Here is a 20,982-nt window from a genome sequence, read left to right on the forward strand (position 1 = left end):
ACATTACGATTATCTTTATTTTCAGATACTACGGAGAGAATAAAGCAATATTTATTATTTATCTAGTAGGTAAGTGTTAAAAGCAATATATGTATTTTATTAACTTTTCATATTTTAAGCAACATAATATGGAAAAAAGTCAAGAATTAGATACAATTGAGCGAGACGCGCGCGTCGATCTTAAGCCATTGACGCTTATTCGTTAACTTTAAACTTTTCTCCTGCAAAAACTACTCTGTCAAACGCAATTTTACTAAAGGAAATTCTTAAGGATATCAAGTGGCGTAAAAATTTCGTCTCGGGAAGATCGATTTCTTTATCAAGATTAATTTAGCGAAGGATAAAAGTAACTAGGGAATATAATACACGTACCACACAAAGCTTGATATACCGCGCGTTCGGACGACGCGTCACGATCTGTTTTAATTTGTTAAATATATTCATTGTTCTCGTCTCTCCCCCCGGTTAGAGCGCGGCGCGGTCTAGACGCCGCTTGCATAAGTTTTCGCGATGGCGTCGTCCCTTATTCCCCAGGCCCAATGAGGGATTATTAAAGAAAGGCGCTCTCCTACCAGCGGGCTACGTAATAAATCAATTAGTTTAAATAAGAAGGGGCCCCGGAGCATGCGGTGGCGCGGCGACATCGCGCCGTCCCGTGAAACAACGCCGATTCCACGGCTCTCGCCAGCCCATTATTATGGCCGGCACGATGGGCGAACCGCCGCTGCCGTCGATTGCGCCGATGAATTAATTGCGCGCGATCGATTAATTAAAACGCCGACGCGGCGTCAACGTGATCCCAATGCCGAGCGACGGAAATATTATTCCGCTCGGCGCGGAATTGTCTCGCACGCTGACGATAAACCTTCAAGTCGACACGGTTGGCTGCCGATCGCTCGCGCTAAACCGCGGCGGTTAACGTCCGCGAAATGACCGTCCGTCCGCGCCTGTCGTACTTGGCGTTGTCATCCCGATGGACCGCCGCGCCGCGCCGCGCCGTGTGGCCGATTCTATGGCCGATCATCCCGTGTCGCTCTCGTCGCGTGATACAGGAGATCGATGCCGATTCGATTCACATCCTCCCCTCGTCTCTCCGCGAGAATCCGCGCGGAATATAGAAGTGTTCGCATACGTTCGAATGATCGCGTCGCCGTCCCGCGAATGACAGCTGAGAATTATCCGTTGCATAATACACGCCGCATATATCCCCGGCGTAGGATGCCCGGGATCCCGGATGCGAGTTGTTGGTGAATGAATTAACATACTAATTACATGGCCTGTCAAGCATGCGTTGCGCGATTTCATGGCTTTGGTAACTTTGCAACAATGATGAATCTTTCGTAACTATGCTAAATAGATAGTGACGCGCTTTTGTCTTCCCCACCGCAGGTCCGTGCCATCACTTTGCATAGCTTAATCTCGCTCTAGGATAGAGATAACGCTGATAAAAATATCCAGTTCAAGGAATCAGATAATTAATCTCCTTGTACAAAGTTTAATAGCATTAGTGCTCCTTCAGGCATATATCTCCTTCGGGTATAATTAATAAATAATAAATGTGCGTTTAATCTGTGCGCATCAAAATCTCTTTGCCGTCATCGTGTCTCAATGGAGGCTGAGAGGAGAGCGCAAAAATTGCAGACCGTTACGTGCCGATCGGTTAAATGGTAATACCCAAGTGGGATTAGAATACATTAAACTAGTATTATTATTTTCTGGCGAAGTACCGAAAAATGGTTTCATATTTTAATCCCGCACTGGACTAGCACTAAAATAACAATATTACGATTTGCCCAATATGTGAATCGGTATTGAACAGTAGAGCTGCACTAGCATACTGCCGGTAGATTGCTTTCGGTATTACATATACTGAAATTCAGAAAAGAAATATGGCCAGCGTATTGAACCGATATACTGTTGGTAGATTTTTGATCATATGTCTGCGCTAAAATTGAAAGATTGTTTCCTTCTAGCGCGAAGCAGAATTCCGCCATCAGAGGGACGCGCGTCAAAACTTTATCTCTCCCGTAAGAATACCACGCAGTATATTATAATATAAGTAATACCAAGCGCGTAAGAACTTCTCCCTCGTGTCAGAACGAGCTTCCAGAGTTGCAATGTTGAAAATCAGTATTGATTCACTGTGTCTTTCAATAATTTCGATTAAGAAGGTAGTATTCTCGTTGATCGAGGAATCGATCGTGTTATCACTGAAAGGCATTGCGTATATCATTGATTGATATAGTATAGCATTGAAATCTGAAACTATTCATTGTCAGCGAATGATTTAGAGAATTATTACTGTTATGGTATTAAGAATCAGTATTGATATTCGAGACCATTGCAATTTGGATAATCAGTATCAATTTGGTATTGTTATGATATCCTAATCCCATTCCATAACAGTATTGTATTTCAAGTTTTGGTCTATTGCTATTATCCCAATATTTCACCAGTGTTTGTGTCTAGTAGTTGGTTCTCAATATCAAAAGTTGATATTGGGACGATATCTTTTCCCTTCAATTTCCACCAGCCACACATCTTGAATTTAATTAATTACGATGAGTGATAATGTGAAATGTAAGAACAATCAGCGGTAAAATGCGCGCAGGCTGCACGTTTGCTCGCCTGTTCAAAAAATTTTAAACCCAACCGTAATTTTCGCAGTATGTTTCATTGACAAATTGAACACGAGAATCGCGAGCGAACGGAGGCAGATTAATGCGATCCGTGAGTCGCTCTCGGCTTGTTTATCGCGCTATCGATTTTGCCCGGACGTTCGATTGCTCAGAAAAAGCCCAGAAAATACGCTTTTCAATTATCTCCGTGTAACGGAAGTTATATTTACAGACTGCTTATGTCGTGGGTGCTCGCAATTCCCTGTGTTCTTTTAATTACATACTCGTCGAAACATTAAATTATCAATTTTTTTGTCACTTGTAGACTTTAGTTGCATTTTGAATAACGCCTTTTTTTCTTTGTTTGCTCGTTAGTACATTGCTAAATATTAAAAGATTAAAATTAAACTGGTTCTTTAAATTAAATAACATTTCGTTATTTTTAGCTTTCATATTATGTGCTAAAATTTATTATCTTAATTATTTTAATATAAAACATGTTATAAATAGCCTTTTTTAATTAACACATTTCCGTGGTTGAATTGTTTAGTTTCAAAATAAGTAGCAGCGTCCATATTAACGCATACTTGTGTATGCACCTAGCAAATAATTAAAAATTTGAGTCAAATTAATACACCTCGTAAGTTAAATTGTTTCACTCCACCGTTTCAGCTTTAAATTAAAATACATGACGTAGGAGATCTATGAAATGTTTATTTGGCGATTCAAGATTTATTCTACCCATCCTCGAAACGATCCAGATTATAGGAAACGGAAATCCACTGTCGGGCGTAGTATCGAGATTTGGATTTAGGGTTACATTTAAGCTTCACATCGTCTCGTGGTGGAATCTGTCAACACAAACGATTCATTCTGGATTGTCCAGAGCCGGCTTAACCCGCGACGCGTTATCGCTCCCATCCGGTATTTTTCTTCCTCTGGCTGGGTGTCGGGACAACTGCCTTCCCGGTGTTTTTAGGAACCATTTTTCGGAACAGCACCGATCGTTATCATCCCAGGCTGCGGCGTAAGAGGAGGTAGAGTGGTGTCGTGAGTGTCGAGCCGGTCTTAACATCCTGAGCGAGCCCATTCGTCTCCGGGACTCATCTCACCGATCTCACCCTCGTGGCAGAGCTCGTTTATACGACCAACCCCGGCTGCGGTGGATGCTCCTGCCTGGCAGGCGCCTTCAAATTCGAGCCCGATACGAGGTCTCTGCCCCCGAGCCTAATCCGCTCTCCCACCTTCACTCGGGGCGATGTAACGATGGCCTTTTAACCGATACATCATACTGGGTGTGAAAATTAGTTCATTGACAATCTTTTATCCTTTTCTCGCTCTCTTTAGATGTATTAGGATATATTGCAACTTTCAAATAAGGTAATGGGAAAAAAACTTAAATCAACAATCATTGTCTCACATGTAAGCAAAAGTACAAAATCTTTTTTAAATAATCTGGTAACCTTAAAGATCAATTCGTTATTTTTTTGTAGAAATAGTGAAGAAATTTTACGTAATTTATTATTTATTATTTGAGAGTATTAAAAAAAGTAATATTAAAAATTTTTTTAATTGTATATGAAATTGTATGTTAAATGTTATACATTAAATATGTATAACAGTAATCGGAAAAGAAAAGGAGAGAGGTAGTATTTGACAGACAAGACTAACAGTAATAGGTTCATATTTTGTATTTTTCCTTTGTATTTTTTTCATTTTTATTTTGGATATGAAATGTTTATTTAAATGATTTAAAAGAATGCTTATTACATTTAATATTTAGAAAACTGCAACATAAGTTAACATAAATATTAATTGCCTATGTACTTAAAGCGACAGCATTAAAACAGTTTTGTTCTACAACAGGTAACAATTTAAATCCACATTTACCACAAATCTAATTACGTCGATTTCAGTACTTGGAAAAATTATTTTTGTAAGAATTATTTTGGTATTTCTACACACACTAATATAAACCTTGTGTAAAGAGAAATGTCAAAATTAATGAAGGACACACTAGTACCTTCTATTTCTAGTGTGCAGCTAAACGTCCAAGTAGTTTTTCAACTTCCGTAGACACATCCGCATTTACGTTTGTTGACGTTTATACTCTTGAAAGATCGATGCGTGATACGAACTACTCGATACCACGCGCGAGGACATATCAATGTGCCGTCGCGATACGTTCGCTTTGCTCTGTTCCTAGGTGGTATTTCCGTCTAATTTGAAAAGCCCTGTAACCCAAACTAATGGACCACGCGGGAGAGATCAATCTGCGTTACCTTCGCGCGAATTATTTTTCCGCGAGGTACGACTGTCCGTGCGCTTTCCATCCGCGTGTGTACGCATGGTATTATTGACGCGAGCGCTAAAAAATAAACAAAAAATGCGGCGTCCACGTCAGAGAGGCGGGTTTTACGCCCCCGGGCCATTCTGCTCTCCGCTATACCCTTTGTACATTTATAATTTCGCAATAACATAAATATCGTACGCGGCAGAGAATGTGCGAAGCACTGCAATTATAAATTCTTGATGATCAAGAGGACCGTGATTCCGTCCGATTACTTTGAAAAGCGCTTGACGTGCGGATAATGAGAAAACGTCATGCAAAATCCGTCCGGATTAATTTTTTTTTTTTTTTTTTTTTTTTTTCGGTACCTCAAAATTCGCCCCGCTCAGCATATATCGGGGCACGACCCCGGGCAACGCGAATCGAAAACGAGCGAAAATTTCGCCGGCAACTTCGCAAATTGAGATGCAAATTACTGACGGTGACCTTTACGACGGCGATTTCATTGCTAGGTAGAGATTTGAATACCCTCCCCCGAAAACTGCGGAGTTGAATTCTAAACGGGAATTAAGTTCGCTACACGCAGCCTCCATTCTCCGCGGCGCTGCTTAAACGTTTCGTAGGGAATTCAGCGAAATTTGATAAAAACCGGTTATGATCGTTTATCTTTTATCTTCTTATAAAATATGGGTAGTTTTGTACGGTTTTTTTTTTGCGTGCGCGTGAGTTCAATTTACGCGAATCTGGTTTTACACGATATCTCTCGGGAACGCGCTAATAACATAAATCGGGAATAACGCGTGTCAAACGTCCCGCTGATGCAAAGCCGGTACGCGATTTCACTGTGAATTCTATCGCTCCTCTATGTCTCTCCCCTCTCTCTCTCTCTCTCTCTCCCTCTCTCTCCTTTCAGCATTGGAAAGTTATTTGTTTATTGTATAATCCGACATCGCGCGAAATCTAGTGCGCGGCGTAGAGCGTAATAATAATAATTTCTCCGTGAGTACGCACAAACCGCGAGCCCTTGTTATTCTGTTTCTAATTTTCACACAAATTTCGGAATCTCTATATGGTTCCGAAACCCTCGCGGGAATCGCGTTAATAACGTAAACTGCGAATTACATGCGCGCCCACCAAGCGTGAGGCCGCGTCGCGTCACACACGCGCCGTAACACGTGAATCTTATGTTAACGTACAAGTCCCGCGTTAAATTGGGAGAATTCATTGGCCGGAACGCGCGTCAGCCGGATCGACGAGGCGGTTTCTCTCGTCTTTTTTTTTTCTTTTTTTTAGGAGGGGGTCGGCCGCCTCTCTCTCTCTCTCTCGTTCAACGGACGAACGGACTTTGGCCATTCCCAAAGTTTAAAACACCGAAATCGAATGGCGGCCAATCGCCTTTTTTATTATCGCGCATATCTGTACCGCCGGATAATGGCCGTACGCGAGCGTGTGTACATATCTCCCCAACCCCCGCCCTCCCGGAAGAGGCGCGCGTGTATCTCTCGCTCGCGTTTATTTCGTGTCACGCCGAAAGTCCGGTCCTACTACAAACCACCCGGCTGTAAAAACCCGATATTAGAACGGAGGGCGGCTCGCGCCGCGCGCTAGCTGGGCTCTTCTTGCAAATTTCATTTCACGATTGTATGTATTATGTTATATAACATCCGCGCGTATGTACGTATACACACGCGGTATTTCATAATTTTTTTTTACGCGGCGATATATAATTTCGTATGTAAATAAATCACGTTTCATTTTTATGATTCCGCCGTAATTCTCGCGTTACGCGCCGCGCGATCGTTATACACGTTTACATTTTGCGAATTATGTATCATTATCCTCACTTTTTAATGAGCGTTCCTCACATTTTTTATCCACCAAACGATTCTCTTCGGCGTTTTTAATGTATTTTCCGGTGACGCGCGCGAACGCGATTTAATTTAATATCGTTATCAATATCGCGTGTTTTTCCGTTCTCACCTTTTTTCTTTCCTTTATTTCCTCCTCTCCCGGGATAGCTCGTGGCGCGCGGAGTCCCTAAGGGAGTCTCTCTTTAAGCCCTCCATTTTCGTTTGTTTGAAAAATTCGCGTCAATCTACACGGGGTGGCGGCGGCGGTGGAGTAATGGCGGTGCTTCCGCTAAAATGTTATTTGATCGACAAAGTGGTTTGGCTGCACGGCCTGCAGGGTGTTATATTATACACATTTACACGTTTACACAGGGCTCCGACCAGCGCGGCGTTCGGTTTACACCGGCCACGTGTCGCGGTGCCTTTCTCCCTTTCACCCCCGCCTAGCGTAAACGTGCGCTCGCCTTCGCGCGCCCGTTTGCGCGCGCGCGTGTATGTGTGTGCACACGCGTGTCGCACGTAACGGTCACGTACCTGCGCGTGCACGTGTACGGGCGCCCGTGCACATTGAACACGTCTTTTGGGCACACGTGCACTTGCGCCGCGCCGCGGTGATATATATATATATATATATATGTATAATACGACACTCGGCATCGCGCGCTCCCCATTCTTTCTCATACACGGAGTCCCGACTCGATTTCATTAGAGCGATTGAAAATAATCCCGGAAATACGCCGGGAAGGTGATTAAGGCCTTGTAAGGGTGTCGAATCTTGATGGAATTGCGTTTGACGAGTAATTACCGAGAGTTATTGGAAGAGTCGCTATCGGATTTGATTTTCCTTAGGAAGAGCCGGATTGATCGGGCTCGGGAACCCGTTGTTAAGGACGAGGGTGTGGTTCCGCGACACCCTGTGTACACACGGTCGCTGTTTGCGTGTACGTGTGTTGCGCCCCGGTGTTCGCTCACGCGTGTGTACACGAGGCTGAACAATATACACGGTGGGTTTGTCGTGGCTGGCTCGCCGGATTCGGCAAGCTTCGTCGTACGTAGTGTACGCCCGTGTACATGCATGTCTGAACGCGGGGGTAACTCGGAGGAGGTCGAACCGGTGGTGGGAAATAGCGACGTGGCGTGGCGCGAGATGGGACGGAGAAAGGAGAGGGAGGCAGTTCGGTGATAGCGGTTATTGAATTATTAATTAAGCCTGTTAATTAATAAACGATAGGTTGCAAGTCCCGGTAGTCAACCAGCCAGCCAGCCAGCCAGCCAGCCAGCCAGTTGGTTAAACCACGTCGGGGGCTTCGTCTACTCGTTTCTACTACCGACTGCTATACTGCCATTGCAACTACTCTGGCACTGCGGCAATCCCCTTCTTGTTGTAATCTTTGCGGAACTCCGGTCTTGTGTAACCGCGTTGAGACAAGCTTGCCACAAACGCAAAGGCGACGACGCCGGGCGTCTTTCCGAATGTCGACGGTGTAATTTCGCTCGACGCCAGGCTCGGCTTTTTTTCCCCCCGAACGATGCGATACATTGCACCGTCCTCTCGCGATTATCAATTAACCGAACGAACTCGACGTAATGAAGAAACCGCGCGTCAATTTGAGCAAATTAATTATACACGTTCGTTTGATGAAGGAGCTACTTAGTCACAGAGAAAAATAATATGAGAGATGTAATACTAATTGAAAACAAAAACAAGAAATAAATGAAGTAAAGAAACATATCAATATTTGTTGATAATGAGAACGCTTTAAAGTTCTCTTGAAAATATTTCTACAAAAATAAACGCCCTATTCCTTCTCGTTTATCTGCAAATACCAATACATCAATAAAGGCATAAATGGTAGAAATAACAGGAAAATAAAAATTTTAGAGAAAATGTCAATATGACCATCTGTGTATGTGTATATGTACGCGTGTGCACACACGCGTATTAATATATATGATCTTTGTTATTTTTCATTAGCTTTTCAAAAAGTCCGTCTTTAAAAAGTTATTAATATCCTATCTCGGTATAAAAATTTATCTCGGTATAAAAATTTAAGACGCCAGTATATCATTGACGTTTCCAACGATCGTCTTTCAGAGACTGATCCTATTGGATACCACGTATGAGCAAAATAAATCAATTTCTATGCGTTTTCTGAATTCCATTTGGCGTTCCGTTGATCCGCTGTTTTTCTCGCAATGAACCGCTAACCGTTCGCCGTCCGTCTACCTGAGAAAACGGGATAGACGAGACGGGGTGAGAGTATAATGATATTCCGTCGGGAAGAGAGCTGTAAAAATTTGGAGTACGGCCGGGAGCGATGTGGCTGAACGGTGCAAGAAGTGTGCCTGGAGGAATGAAGCTCTCGGGACCCGACAGAATCAAATTACATGATATGGACCGTAAAATAAATAGACGAATATTCATTCTCTCTCTTGATCCGCGATTTTCTTTTTTTTTCTGTTATTCGCGACCGCTGTTCGTCTATCACCTCTGCTTTTTTTTTCTTTCTTCCTTTTCCCCTCCTTCTTTCTCTTTCTCTCCTTCTCCCTCTCTCTCTCTTTCTTTATTTCTCTTTTTGTGAGGACATCCGTTCGTACATGCTCTTTCATACATTCGTGAACGCGCGTACGTCATGCAGATCTCGTTTTTTGAAAATTAGAGTTGTCTCAGGCTGCTTTGCATTGGCGACGCATGTTGTTGCACGTACAACCGACATACAGGAAATTATGGCAGCTCCGTACTCTCTCCCGTCACGAATTTCAAACAACTAACTGAACCGACTGAAAAAGACACAGAAGCAATGAATGGTAGTACAAAAGCATAAAAATGCAATCGCCGCAGTGCGCGTTGAAATTTCTTCTACATAATATGTTCCGTCCATATCATGAATTATTGATGGAACCTGTAGAACCGATTTTTTTCCTAAATGAAAATTTGGTAGGGATTCAAGACTTGAGTAATATTTAAATATGTTTAATTAGCGAATAAAATAGTAATATGACATAATTCCCGCTTAATCACGTTAGCTGCAATTAGTGTCGTCCTGCAATTGTGGACCTCAACGTCTCATTTTGTCCGTCGAACGAAAAATCTCCGCGGCCAATCACGGTAATTGGCTCTTCCTCGGCAAGTCCGCTTATGTCTGGCGTTTGTTCTGCGGCGGCGCAAGGAGACCAATGTCACAGAATAGGCGGAAGGCAAAACTGCGAAGCGGAGGGAGCTCGAACCGATCGAGGTCCTCGGGACTGGGACAAAACCTGTAATCGAATCTCTACCGTCTATAGCTGGGAAACTCTCTTTTCCGGTCGCGCAGTTCAACGAATTTTTTTCTATCTCGCCGCCAAGTCTCCGGGACTAAACCTGGTTTCCGAAAACTACCCTCTCTGCCGGAGTTACGTGGTTATCCCGTGATTGAGTTAGCCGAACTTTTTCGAACCGGGGAGAATATTCTCATCGACGGCGACAAAACTTCCTGAAAAAATGGCGACGTTCCTCGCGTCTGTCGTAGCATTGTCCGAAAATTAATTGCCCGAAGAAAAGATAAAACCACCGGGGGCTTGATAACCGACGCGCGCGTCGTTTGATTTCGTTTCAAAAGGAATTTTTACGCCGCCTCATTGAAGCGTTATCAATAAATATTATATTGGCTCTTCCCGCGAACGTGTGCTGTTCTTTTTTTCCTTTTATCCCGTCTCCGGACGTGTTGTCCAGGACGACACTCTTTATATTCGTTCCCTTCTTAATTGATTATATGTATATTCCTGGTACGAGCGAACAAATGGGCATGACACTTTTTTCCCCGACCGCTCCTCGGACCGACCATCGACTTTCTGTTTCATGCGCGATTGCAATCAAAGGATTTATTACTTTCGGCAATTATTATTTTCCGCTTGCTTAGTCCGTTCGCTGGATGCAAATTGCCCTTTCGCGTGTCCTCTGCACTGTCTCTGCACCGTCACACCACATGCAGTCGTGTGTGCATATGCGTCCTCTCGGTTGTTCTTACGACACATAAACGCCAATAACGATGCGAAGCCGATACGAAATTATCCCGACAAGCGGAATTCTCTACAGTGGAATAGAATCCGCGATGAGAGCCTTCCCAATCCTCCCTTTCTCTCTCTCTCTCTCTCCCTCTCTTCCTCTTCGCAATTCGCGCACGTAGCCCGAAGTTCCATGTTTTTTGTCGCCCCTGCCCATCATCGGTCTATCCATCCATCCAGCCATCCATCCCCTGCTTTGTCACCCTTCTGCCGCAAGCATCCCGCGGGAAATTTTAAACTCAGACCGCTCGGATGGGAGAAAGACAGACAGAAAGAGAGAGAGAGAGAAAGAGAGAGAGAGAGAACGAAGAGAGAGATCGTATCGCGGGAACATAGAATAAGGTATGGGCAAAACGGAGGAGCGTCTTCGGTTTTCGTTGGCTGCATACTGATAAACCGTGTCGATATCGCCGCCAGGAATTTTGTCCTCCCTCGCGACGATGATACTCCTCCTGTTCCAAAAGTAACGATCGTCGCGAAGACAGTACGGCTCGGCCAAATTGAACTGTCGCTATTTCGTATGCCAGCCGTAACAACCGCTGTTGTTGTTGTTTTCCCGCAACGGAAGATTTTATCCTCCGCTCGTTTCCTCGCCACGGCGTAGAAGCATCCTCGACCGCTCGCGGAAGGTAAATCAGCAATAGCTTCAACAATAGCGCGAATCGACGTTTAATTAAAATATTTAATTAAAATGCAGGTTTATGTATAAAAACAGAGAGGGAGAGAGTGAGAGAGAGAGAGAGAAAGAGAGACGTGATATCTTTGGTCGCTGACGTTTTTCTTTTACATCACATTTCCTCACAGTCCTCACGCGTAATGAAAATAAATGAGAATAATATAAACATCATCACTGCGTATTTTCCACGATACTGTATTTTCAGTATATACTTGAAAATAATAAATTTGTGGCGAAGAGAGCTTGTGCACTGACTGAAAAGGGTTTGCAGCGAGCGGCGGCATCGCGAGGTTGACAATAAAAAAAATTCGGCGGCTCATTTCGGGAGATACTGTCGACAGGATCAACTTCGGCGGGCGGTGCCCACCAAATACAGGGCGAAATATCGCGCCACGTGTTACTTTGAAAAATTAATCGCTCCCGGAGGTCCCTCGGGGATCGGCTGCCGCGACCGACCTCTCGCCGTCGACCCCTTCGTTCTGAAGGGGACGAGTTACCCGTAAATTCTAACAAACGCGACGCATCGTCCTGCCGGGGGCATGAAAATTAATGACAGGGGCGTGACAGGGGGGGTGGTACCTCCGGTCTCGTATACCGGAGTATACGAAGGTGAGGGTGGATCAGACGGGGGCGCGGCAGTGCAGCAATAATGCATACGGACACGCGATAATCCGCGGAAGGCCTCTCTTCCTCTCGTTAACGCGCCGCCGGCCGAAAGGCACACGTCAGTCATATCATACGTAACTGCCGGCTCTGCGTGACAAGGGTCGTTTTACGTCTTACCTTACACTTTTACACTCTCCTATCCCGGGGCACAAGAACACGCCTGTTACGCTGAGCGTTGGGGGAAATACAAAGTCAACAGTTCGCGTCGCGTTCTGTTATTCCGCTGTGAGGTAAACCTGCCGCGACAAAATTCCTATATGCCAAATGTAATTTTCTAACATTATATATCTGTCGATTTTTTTAAATTGTTGTTTAAGAGAAATGTACGGTGATCTGTTCAGAAATAAATACCAAATGTTTCGGAAAATTAGTAAAAATTATTTAGATATCCATGGTGTATGAAAAAGTTTATATACTTGTATTAATTACAATATATTTATATTCTCTCTTTCTCACACACACACACACACACACACACACACACACACATTGTTGTAATTTGTTTTCTTGTTTGTCCCTTTCTTTTTTACTTTTCCTAATATATTATTAAAATATAAAATGTTTTTAGATACATTTATAAAACTTTTTTTTTTATCAATTTTGTAATTAAAATTAGACAAATTGTTTCTATATATTTTTGCACACAAATATTTTATGTTTCTTCATATTTCATGCATTCGTTTCTTTCTCATAGACAACTTTTATGAAAGAATTAAAATTTTTTACTTACAAAATTTTAATTCTTTCATAAAAAATTTTATAAAATATTTATAATTTTATAAAATTTTTCGCTTACAAAATTTTAGTAACTTTATTGTTAGCCATTTTTTTTAAACTTGCGCAGCGAAATAATTGCAGAAGAGTCACGTATCGTTACAGACAGTACATTAAATATCGTTAAAAATATGATACTGAAAATAATTTCTGAGAAAGTAGCTTTGATAATCCCGGAGTAATACCTGTCGGAGCAAATGCGGTCTGGTAATGTGTCAAAGGCCGGCTCAGCGTTAGCATGGCAGGAAACGTACGAAATACTTTATGTTGCGTGAAAAAAAGTGCGTTATACGTTCGTACGTAATCTGATAAGTGCTACCGCTGTAATTGTGTGTACACTGCGAGGCCGCGTAGGTCATGCTTGTAAATTATGTAACGGTCGACGAATGCGCCATATACGGACACGCCGTACAAGTCTACAATCTGATGGATTATCTTATCAGAAATGAATGAAAGCTCTGCCCTTTGTTATGCTTGATTACAATTCTAGACCATGTCAGAGAGAAAGAGAGAGAGCAAGAAAGAGAAAGAGAGAGAGGGAAATAGGATTTTATATATATATATAAAATCCTATTTCTCTCTTTTTCTCTCTTTCTGTGATTATATATATATATATATATATATATATATATATATACACATATATATATTGCTCTCTCTCTTATATATAGTAATAATAATAATGACGATAACGTGATGATAGCAATAATTATAATAATAAGAATTATAAGTATGTATAATATTAATTATTATTACTATTATTTGTTTGTACAATAATAACAACAATTATTATTATTACCATTATTTGTACGTATGCTCTTTGATGTAGTTGCATTTTGAACAAAAGCACCATTTCGCAATATCCGGTATTAACCTGATGACAATTGTAGCGTAGTCTGTGAAACGGTCGTTCGTTCGTTTGTTCGTTCGCATATTTTTGAAAATGGAAGAAAGTATGAAAAACTTATAATAGCATGTAATGTTTATTTCGTGCTGTTTCGCGTGCTGCTTCACGTAATACGCTTCACGAAAAGACGAAAAAAAAGTCGAAAGGGAAAGAAAAGGGGAAGTTAAAAATTAAAAAATACCCGCGTGTTAGCTCTTCATATATATCATTCCTTTAATTATGCATCTAGAGCTCCCGTTGTTTGTAGCTTCTGAAAAGTGCTCCTAACAAATCCCATTACGCCGGAAAAGCGCCGATACGCGTATGTACGCGAGCGTGGAAAAGGGGTGAGTGCGACATTGTCCGAGCGATTACGCCTCGTTCATGATTAATTCAACGCATTCACTCGCATTCACGTTCGAAAACACGCGCGGATTATGAAATCAAGCGGAGAGGGGGGAGGGAAGCGGATACTTGCGGATGCTGAGGCGTGATCGAGACGCGCGCCATCGTGATCGCGCGTACAGATGCGGAACGGCATTCGGTTGTCCGTGGACGTGTGGCGACAAAGGCGCGCGAGATGAAAAAGGGCGGACGCGAGAACGCGCGCGAGAACCGGCGAGGGGTGGCACAGCGCCTAGGAATAGCGATTAGAAATGCCGCGGTGGCCATTGCCGATCATTCGAAAGTCGCCGCCCGCATAGTAATTTCCTCGAGAGTCCTTCAGGACCTCACCCTTGAACGTATTCTCGCTCCCGCTACCCCCGTCCCTTTTGCGTCATCCGGATAATCAACACCCGCACTTTCTACTCACCGAAGGTGCTTCATTGTCAACTTGGCGTTTTGCAGGCGTTTCCTCCTTTGTAGAACCGCACTTGAATCGGAAACAAATCGAGAACGGTTTTGCGCCCGTACGTCGTCTCTTCCCCACCCGCTGCTTTCCTCCTCCGACTAGGTAATTGCGGAATTGGCCGCGTAATTTGTGTATATAAATATTTCATGCACATCGGCGGCAAAGTGGGCGGCAAGGTAATATTCGTATTTAATGCATTTAAATTAACGGAGAATATTTAACAAGCGAATGCAATTAATAGTCGAGCGCGGCTTACACGCGCGCACCTCCTGCATCTCCACGCAATACCGCAAATATAAACATAATTATTAATGTCATGTTAATATTCGCAATGTGGCACGTCAACGTTTGCAAAGACCGTAAGAACGAAGCGTAGGAGCCGAATTAACTTCGCGCGCGTTATTCTCATTGCTTATTAAATGCCGTTGTGTTCTGTAGGATAATTCTAGTAAATTGAATTGAATTAAACAGTTCTTTTCTAAGTCAAGATAGAAAAAAGAATACAGAATACTGTTTAGTTTTACTATTCTGTGATTATATTTTTTTCGAACCAGTGCACCGATGCACTTGCAAGAAGTATGACTGTACTTTTCTGAAATGAAATATGGCATGTACTTTTTTTATTGTTTTTTTATTATTCTGTGTACAAAAATATGGTGACGTAATAGCCTGTAAATTGGAAAGTCAATACTCTGCCAGATATCATTTTGTCATCAAATTATTTTGTTACATTGAGTGCTTAAATATATCACGTTTTAACTACGTTCTAAATACGGTTCTTTATGTTTTTCATAACGTTGTTTATCACTAACAATAAGTTATATTAGAATGCTTTTACAATTTGTTCTTTTAAGTTATTTTCTGAAATATATTTCGCTACATGTTTTCTGAAATATATTTCGCTACATGTTGTGTCTTGTGGAACAGTATAAGGTATTTATATAATTCACCAAAAATATTTTGCATTGAAATGAAAAGTCTTCTAGGAATCCTCATATATGTATATTAAGTTGTAAATATTTTATACAAGTGAATCATATTAAAAGAAAAGAAAAGTTTAGTTTATAATGCCAGTCAGTTGGGGGCCCCTCAAAAGTTTGTTTTTAATTATGCTGGGAAAACATTAATTATTACATAATATAAAACAGTATGAAAACTGCTATACCATATCTTATAGAATACACTTTCTAGTTTACAATTATTTTCAAAGTTTTATTTTCAACTTTGTTTAAGAAATATTATTTAAAGTAGTATGCCATTATTAATAATCTTCCTTTATTAGTTTTACTTAAAATATTGTAGTTTAATGTAATTAATAACTGATATTCAAAATTTATTATTTTGATTTTCTTAGTTTTGTCTGTAAATAAAATTGAAAAATCACTCAACTAAGACCAAATTTTTTTTATAATTTGAAAAAAATATTTTATTTTGTAAGTTTATTGTTGAAAAAAATAATTATATGATAAATATTAAAACAAAAATAAATGATTTTCTTTAATTCATTTAAAAAGAGATTTTAATTCAAAGATACTTCAACTTATTATTAGAATTTTATAGTTTGATCGTGGTGTGAAAAAGAAATTTGATCATTATACAAAGAAAATAATTTCGTTTTAATAGAAAACAAAGTAAAATTAATGAAGACAACAACAACTGGGAATACTATATAAATATGCATGTAATATCGACGCGTTAGACAAAGAATTAATCGCAATATAAGGAATTTCAATGACTCTCTCTGATAGACGTTGAATTTATTCGTGTGGCATACGCATCTCATAACCGTGGCACATTAAGATGTCATTCCGACGCAGATACCGGATGCTCCAAACGCACGATTTAACGCAAGACGCATCGCGCAAGTAGTTACTTATAGTTTCCGTCGGCGTTTTCTCTATCGTGCCTGCGACCTCCTTTCTCCATGAAAGCTATACTCAGCGACGTTGCGAGGGTCCCATGGAGGGTCGCTCAATCATTCATAAAATGCACGTTTTAGAGAGATCTTTCCTCCCGGAGCTTAAATATTCAACGAGCCATTCCTACCATCCTCTCCTCCACCCCGGGCCGATTCCCGGTGGACTTCGTCTCTCCGCGAAGCATCTTCCCCTCCGCCCTCGATGCCCACACACCAACCCCCGGCCGTTGTCGACCTCCGTCAACCCTTCTATTCTTCGCCTTCGTCGTTCGCAGCTCGCGAGGGCTATCCTTAGTCTTAGCCGGTGGGACACGTCGAACTTTCCTTCTCTTTACGAGCTAGCCGGCTCGCTCGATCGACCGGCGAAATCTCCCGCTAAATCTCGCCAACGAGAATTTTGCAACACACTCAGGAAGTGCCGCAGGAGTTCCGCCACTACTCGCCTCGCATCGTCTCACGATCAAACGCCCTGTAAAATAATATACCGAGAAGACTCATGGAAACTTTATGACGTCTGCCACGCGTTCGAGTGGCCGTGAAATTTTTAAAGCGCCGCTCAGATTTCGCCCCGACGACGTCCGTGCAGCGGGAATAAATCGGAAAATAAACTGCACGCTTTCGAATGAGCGTAGTATATAACAGAAATATCACAGAACGCGACAGTCGATGTTTGTCAGGATGAATAATTTCTGAAATCTGCACGGTTACCTCCAGAATATGCAAATGTTTCCTTGCATATTCATCGCGTGGCTATTTCCCTTTTCTATTTGGAATGGAAAAATTAATTAATTTGCCAGTAACAAATTTACAACTTCGCGATGGACCGAATCAGCTTTTGCTTTTTCACTTTGGTCGCTATTTTTCACGGGCGAGACTCACCTTAAATCCTTCGCTAAAAGATAATAAATGCTTAGATCGTGAAGTTCATAGCGGAGAGTTAAATAGCGGAAAAGAGCGATCGTGAAGCGTCGGCTTTACTAGGCGAACCGTAGAACCAGCCACTATCTCGGTAAATTGTGCACACATATAAGACGGTGACGTCGTGCGGCGCGGCGAAGAAGCCAAACCTTGTAATGCGCCTAAAGAGACCAAGAAGCCGCGGGATTAGGTCAAAGCGCAGGTGCGCGGAAGAGATCCGTGCGCGCCGCACGGGGAATGCTTCTAAAAAGACAGAGTCACTTAGACGGTATAAAGTATATTTTTATAATCCGAGGTGAGAGAAGAGAGAAACGCACTGTTCCTTTTCGAAGATGAAACGCGTTTTATGTCGTGCAAGACATTACTGCCAGCTAGGAAAATATTAATGATGGATGTTTCATGAGCCGCGAGTAAAATAATTAATGCAATAGTAAATTGTTAATTTAAAGAGCTGGTAAAGAAAAGAAAGTTTGTTTTTAAGAGAGTTGTTGGTGACGTTAGTTTTATGACCGAATTGATCCAAGTACAGCGCGTGCGTTAAGTAATAATAAACATTACTCTATCCATCTATACAAACGACTTACATAATGCACACGCACACGTATACACATATGTATATTTAGATACAGTTTTCTCTTGTAGTAAAGCTTCTAGGATTATTTCTAAAAGTAGCATTGCTCTTTCATGTAATTCCGATGGAGGAGTACGTTTTATACGTACAAAGTACTAAAACTTTTGTACGCAGCAAATGTTGTCACGAATTGACCGCCAAAGTCTTGTTAATAATGTGCACGAATGACTCTATATTATCAATCCCGATTAAGTTTGACGGATACTCTAATAGCTCTTTTTTTATAATATTAATTGTCAATGTAAAATATTTTCTTTTTACTGAAAAAAGAATGTATCACGCAATTCTCTATCTTCGATCTTCTGATAAGTAAATGTTTTAAATCTAAAGAGATTTAATGGAACACTTTGCTATCATATTTCTATTACAAGTGAAAAAACAAAATATAAAATTGTTTACTAAAGCTACGAGAATGTTGTTTTACGACAAAGGTTTTTGAAAGGAGAATTATGTCGATCCGAAACTGCACAAAAGAGTGAAGGCCAAAGAACGATAATATTTCCTTTGACTGAGAAAAGTTGTTAGAAGATTTCAGAAGCAATCTATAATAAATTATATTTTGTGAATTGTCTCTTCTCTCTCTCTCTCTTTGTCTCTGCCTTTTTCTCTCTTGGTTATTGGTAGAATTATCTTTGCTTTATTCAATCAACAAATACTTATGCTAATTTGTTAGAGCTTGTGGCATACTAGAATTATGTGATTAATTAATAACGGTGGAGCAAATTAATTTTGAGTGGCGCGCACTACAATTCGAAATACAGCAACTTTCGATTAACGAGCAAATGTTTAGCCTTCTTTAATTACGTGTTCGGCTTTCAGACACAGCTTTGTGAAAATTGAAAATTAGCGCGTTGATAATATCTTTCGCTCCTGTCGACAGCACTAAAAGCCACCGCATGGGGATTAATTGTATTTTTAACCACGCTTAAATAGCCACGCAATCTAAAATGTTAAATCCGTGAGATGCAAATGTCGACAAGTTAAAACGCGAATTTCAGTTTTTCTCGTGTATTTTTCCTAAAACAAAATGGATTCTCTAATTTTTAGGATCATTTTAATTTTGTTGATTTTCCGAATGAACAGATATTTGCATCGTGAGATGTGTAATGTTGCGATAAAAATGACAGAAAGCTGGAAGAAAAATACAGATCGTTTAAAGTTTTGTATTTTACGGTGAATTGTAAAAACATGTTAATCGCGTGTTACATGACACACACTGATGTTATCATATATTTCTCATTGATCACTTCAAACATCTTTTAAACACATCTCTTGCACATCCCTTGCGAGAAAAGTAGAGCCAGCTGAAAATTTAAAGTTATTCAGGAGGAAAATAAAAAAATTGCATATTAAAAAAATAATTATTTACCTATTAAAGTTACCATAAAGTTAGTCACATATCAGTTTTATAATCTTTACTTTCTAAATTGGAATCAGTATATGCTGTCATGAGTGATAATGTACTGATTCTGATGACCCTCCTTAGTGAGAGGATTAGTGAATTAGAATGATCACAACTATAAGTATAACACTGCAAATCAGTAAATAATACAATAATTTTAATTTTAAAAGTAGGAGATATTAATTTTGTTATGTTCTTTTAAAAAATCTTTAAAAACTATTTTAATTTTAATTTGTATTATTTTTCCTGTTTTTATTTACAGCGTTTTAGAAAACTCAATTTGTATCACTTTTTCTAAATGAAAACAGATGTATTTACAATCTATGTATAACACAAAATTGACGTGTGTCATTTTTTCATATGACATACAATAGTTATTAATTTTCCATTTGTAATATTGACTCTTTTAAGATTAGTCTGTGCACGACCTCACATAGATTAAAAAAAATTATTTAGGTCAATCAGTAGCTTCCAATTACTTTCGCAGGGAGTCTATAGTTTTTAATTTAATGCCACCTGTATTAAACAACTTAATAGTCCACAGAAATAATAAAATACTATTGTAATTTACAAAATTAATAAATATTTCTACAAAAGTTGCATCTTAATTATTTTAATATTTTTTATTAGAAAATTCTTGAAAACATCTCTTTTGAATCCAACAAAATATAATGAAACACTTGGCACAGAACTTATGGCTATTAAGATAGTATCTCTTTTATCAAATTAGACGAAACTGATTGTGAGATATGTAATGAAATCGAGTAAAATCCATCGTATTTAGTTGGCAATGAAAGAGTTAAATCTGTATCGCGCAAAAGCTAAGAAAAAATTCGAAAGAGCGTCAGCGAGCACACTAAGCTAAATTACTGAAACGCCCATCAGCCGAAGAGGAGGCCGAGAGGCGAGAAATAGAATAGAGAGGATGCAAAATTTGTCTATCGACCGGCTGGAAAAGTTACCCTGTAAGGAATTCCACGTAAGGAAGGTGCTACGGGACTCAGTTGGATAAGAAGGAGGAACAGGGGGGAGAGTGGGGGGGTTGTTTCATCTCGCTCCCGCCTGGCTCCCCGGTTCCGACTCCGCCGCTGTTTATATTTAATGTAGCCCATCCGGGATCCGGATGCGCCCCTATCCTGACAGAACTTCTATCCCGGTATCCAACCTGGCCTCTCTTCTCCGTTCCCTTCTCCCCCTCCTTCCGCGCCTCGTTCGCCCTCAATTTCGTTCCCCGTTTGGACGACCTGACCCGTGAAAAAGCATATCGACTCGCCTGATCTCCGCCACCGGGGGATTAATTTTTTCCTCCCTTCTCGTCGGTGCTTAATTTAGCGTGAATGGCGAGCGAGTGCCGGCGCTTCGCCCCGGAGAATCGTAAGGGCGAGTCTCATCCCGATAAGTAAATTTCGCCCCGAAACGGATGCGTTTTGCGTGTCCTAGAAATTCCATAGAACAG

General features: G+C 40.9%; 1 protein-coding gene across 3 annotated transcripts in view; it reads left to right on the top strand.

The window, feature by feature from the left end:
- Positions 1–3,011, top strand: part of LOC114254674 — a 111,000-nt gene extending 107,989 nt beyond the window's left edge. For all 3 annotated transcript variants that reach the window (XR_003625994.2, XR_004964988.1, XR_004964989.1), the window contains one exon: positions 26–3,011. The gene's annotated coding sequence lies outside the window, so the exon portion shown is untranslated. The remainder of the gene's footprint in view (positions 1–25) is intronic.
- The last annotated feature ends 17,971 nt before the right edge of the window (positions 3,012–20,982 follow it).

This window comes from Monomorium pharaonis, chromosome 11 (assembly GCF_013373865.1).
Source record: "Monomorium pharaonis isolate MP-MQ-018 chromosome 11, ASM1337386v2, whole genome shotgun sequence".
Classification (NCBI taxonomy): domain Eukaryota; kingdom Metazoa; phylum Arthropoda; class Insecta; order Hymenoptera; family Formicidae; genus Monomorium; species Monomorium pharaonis.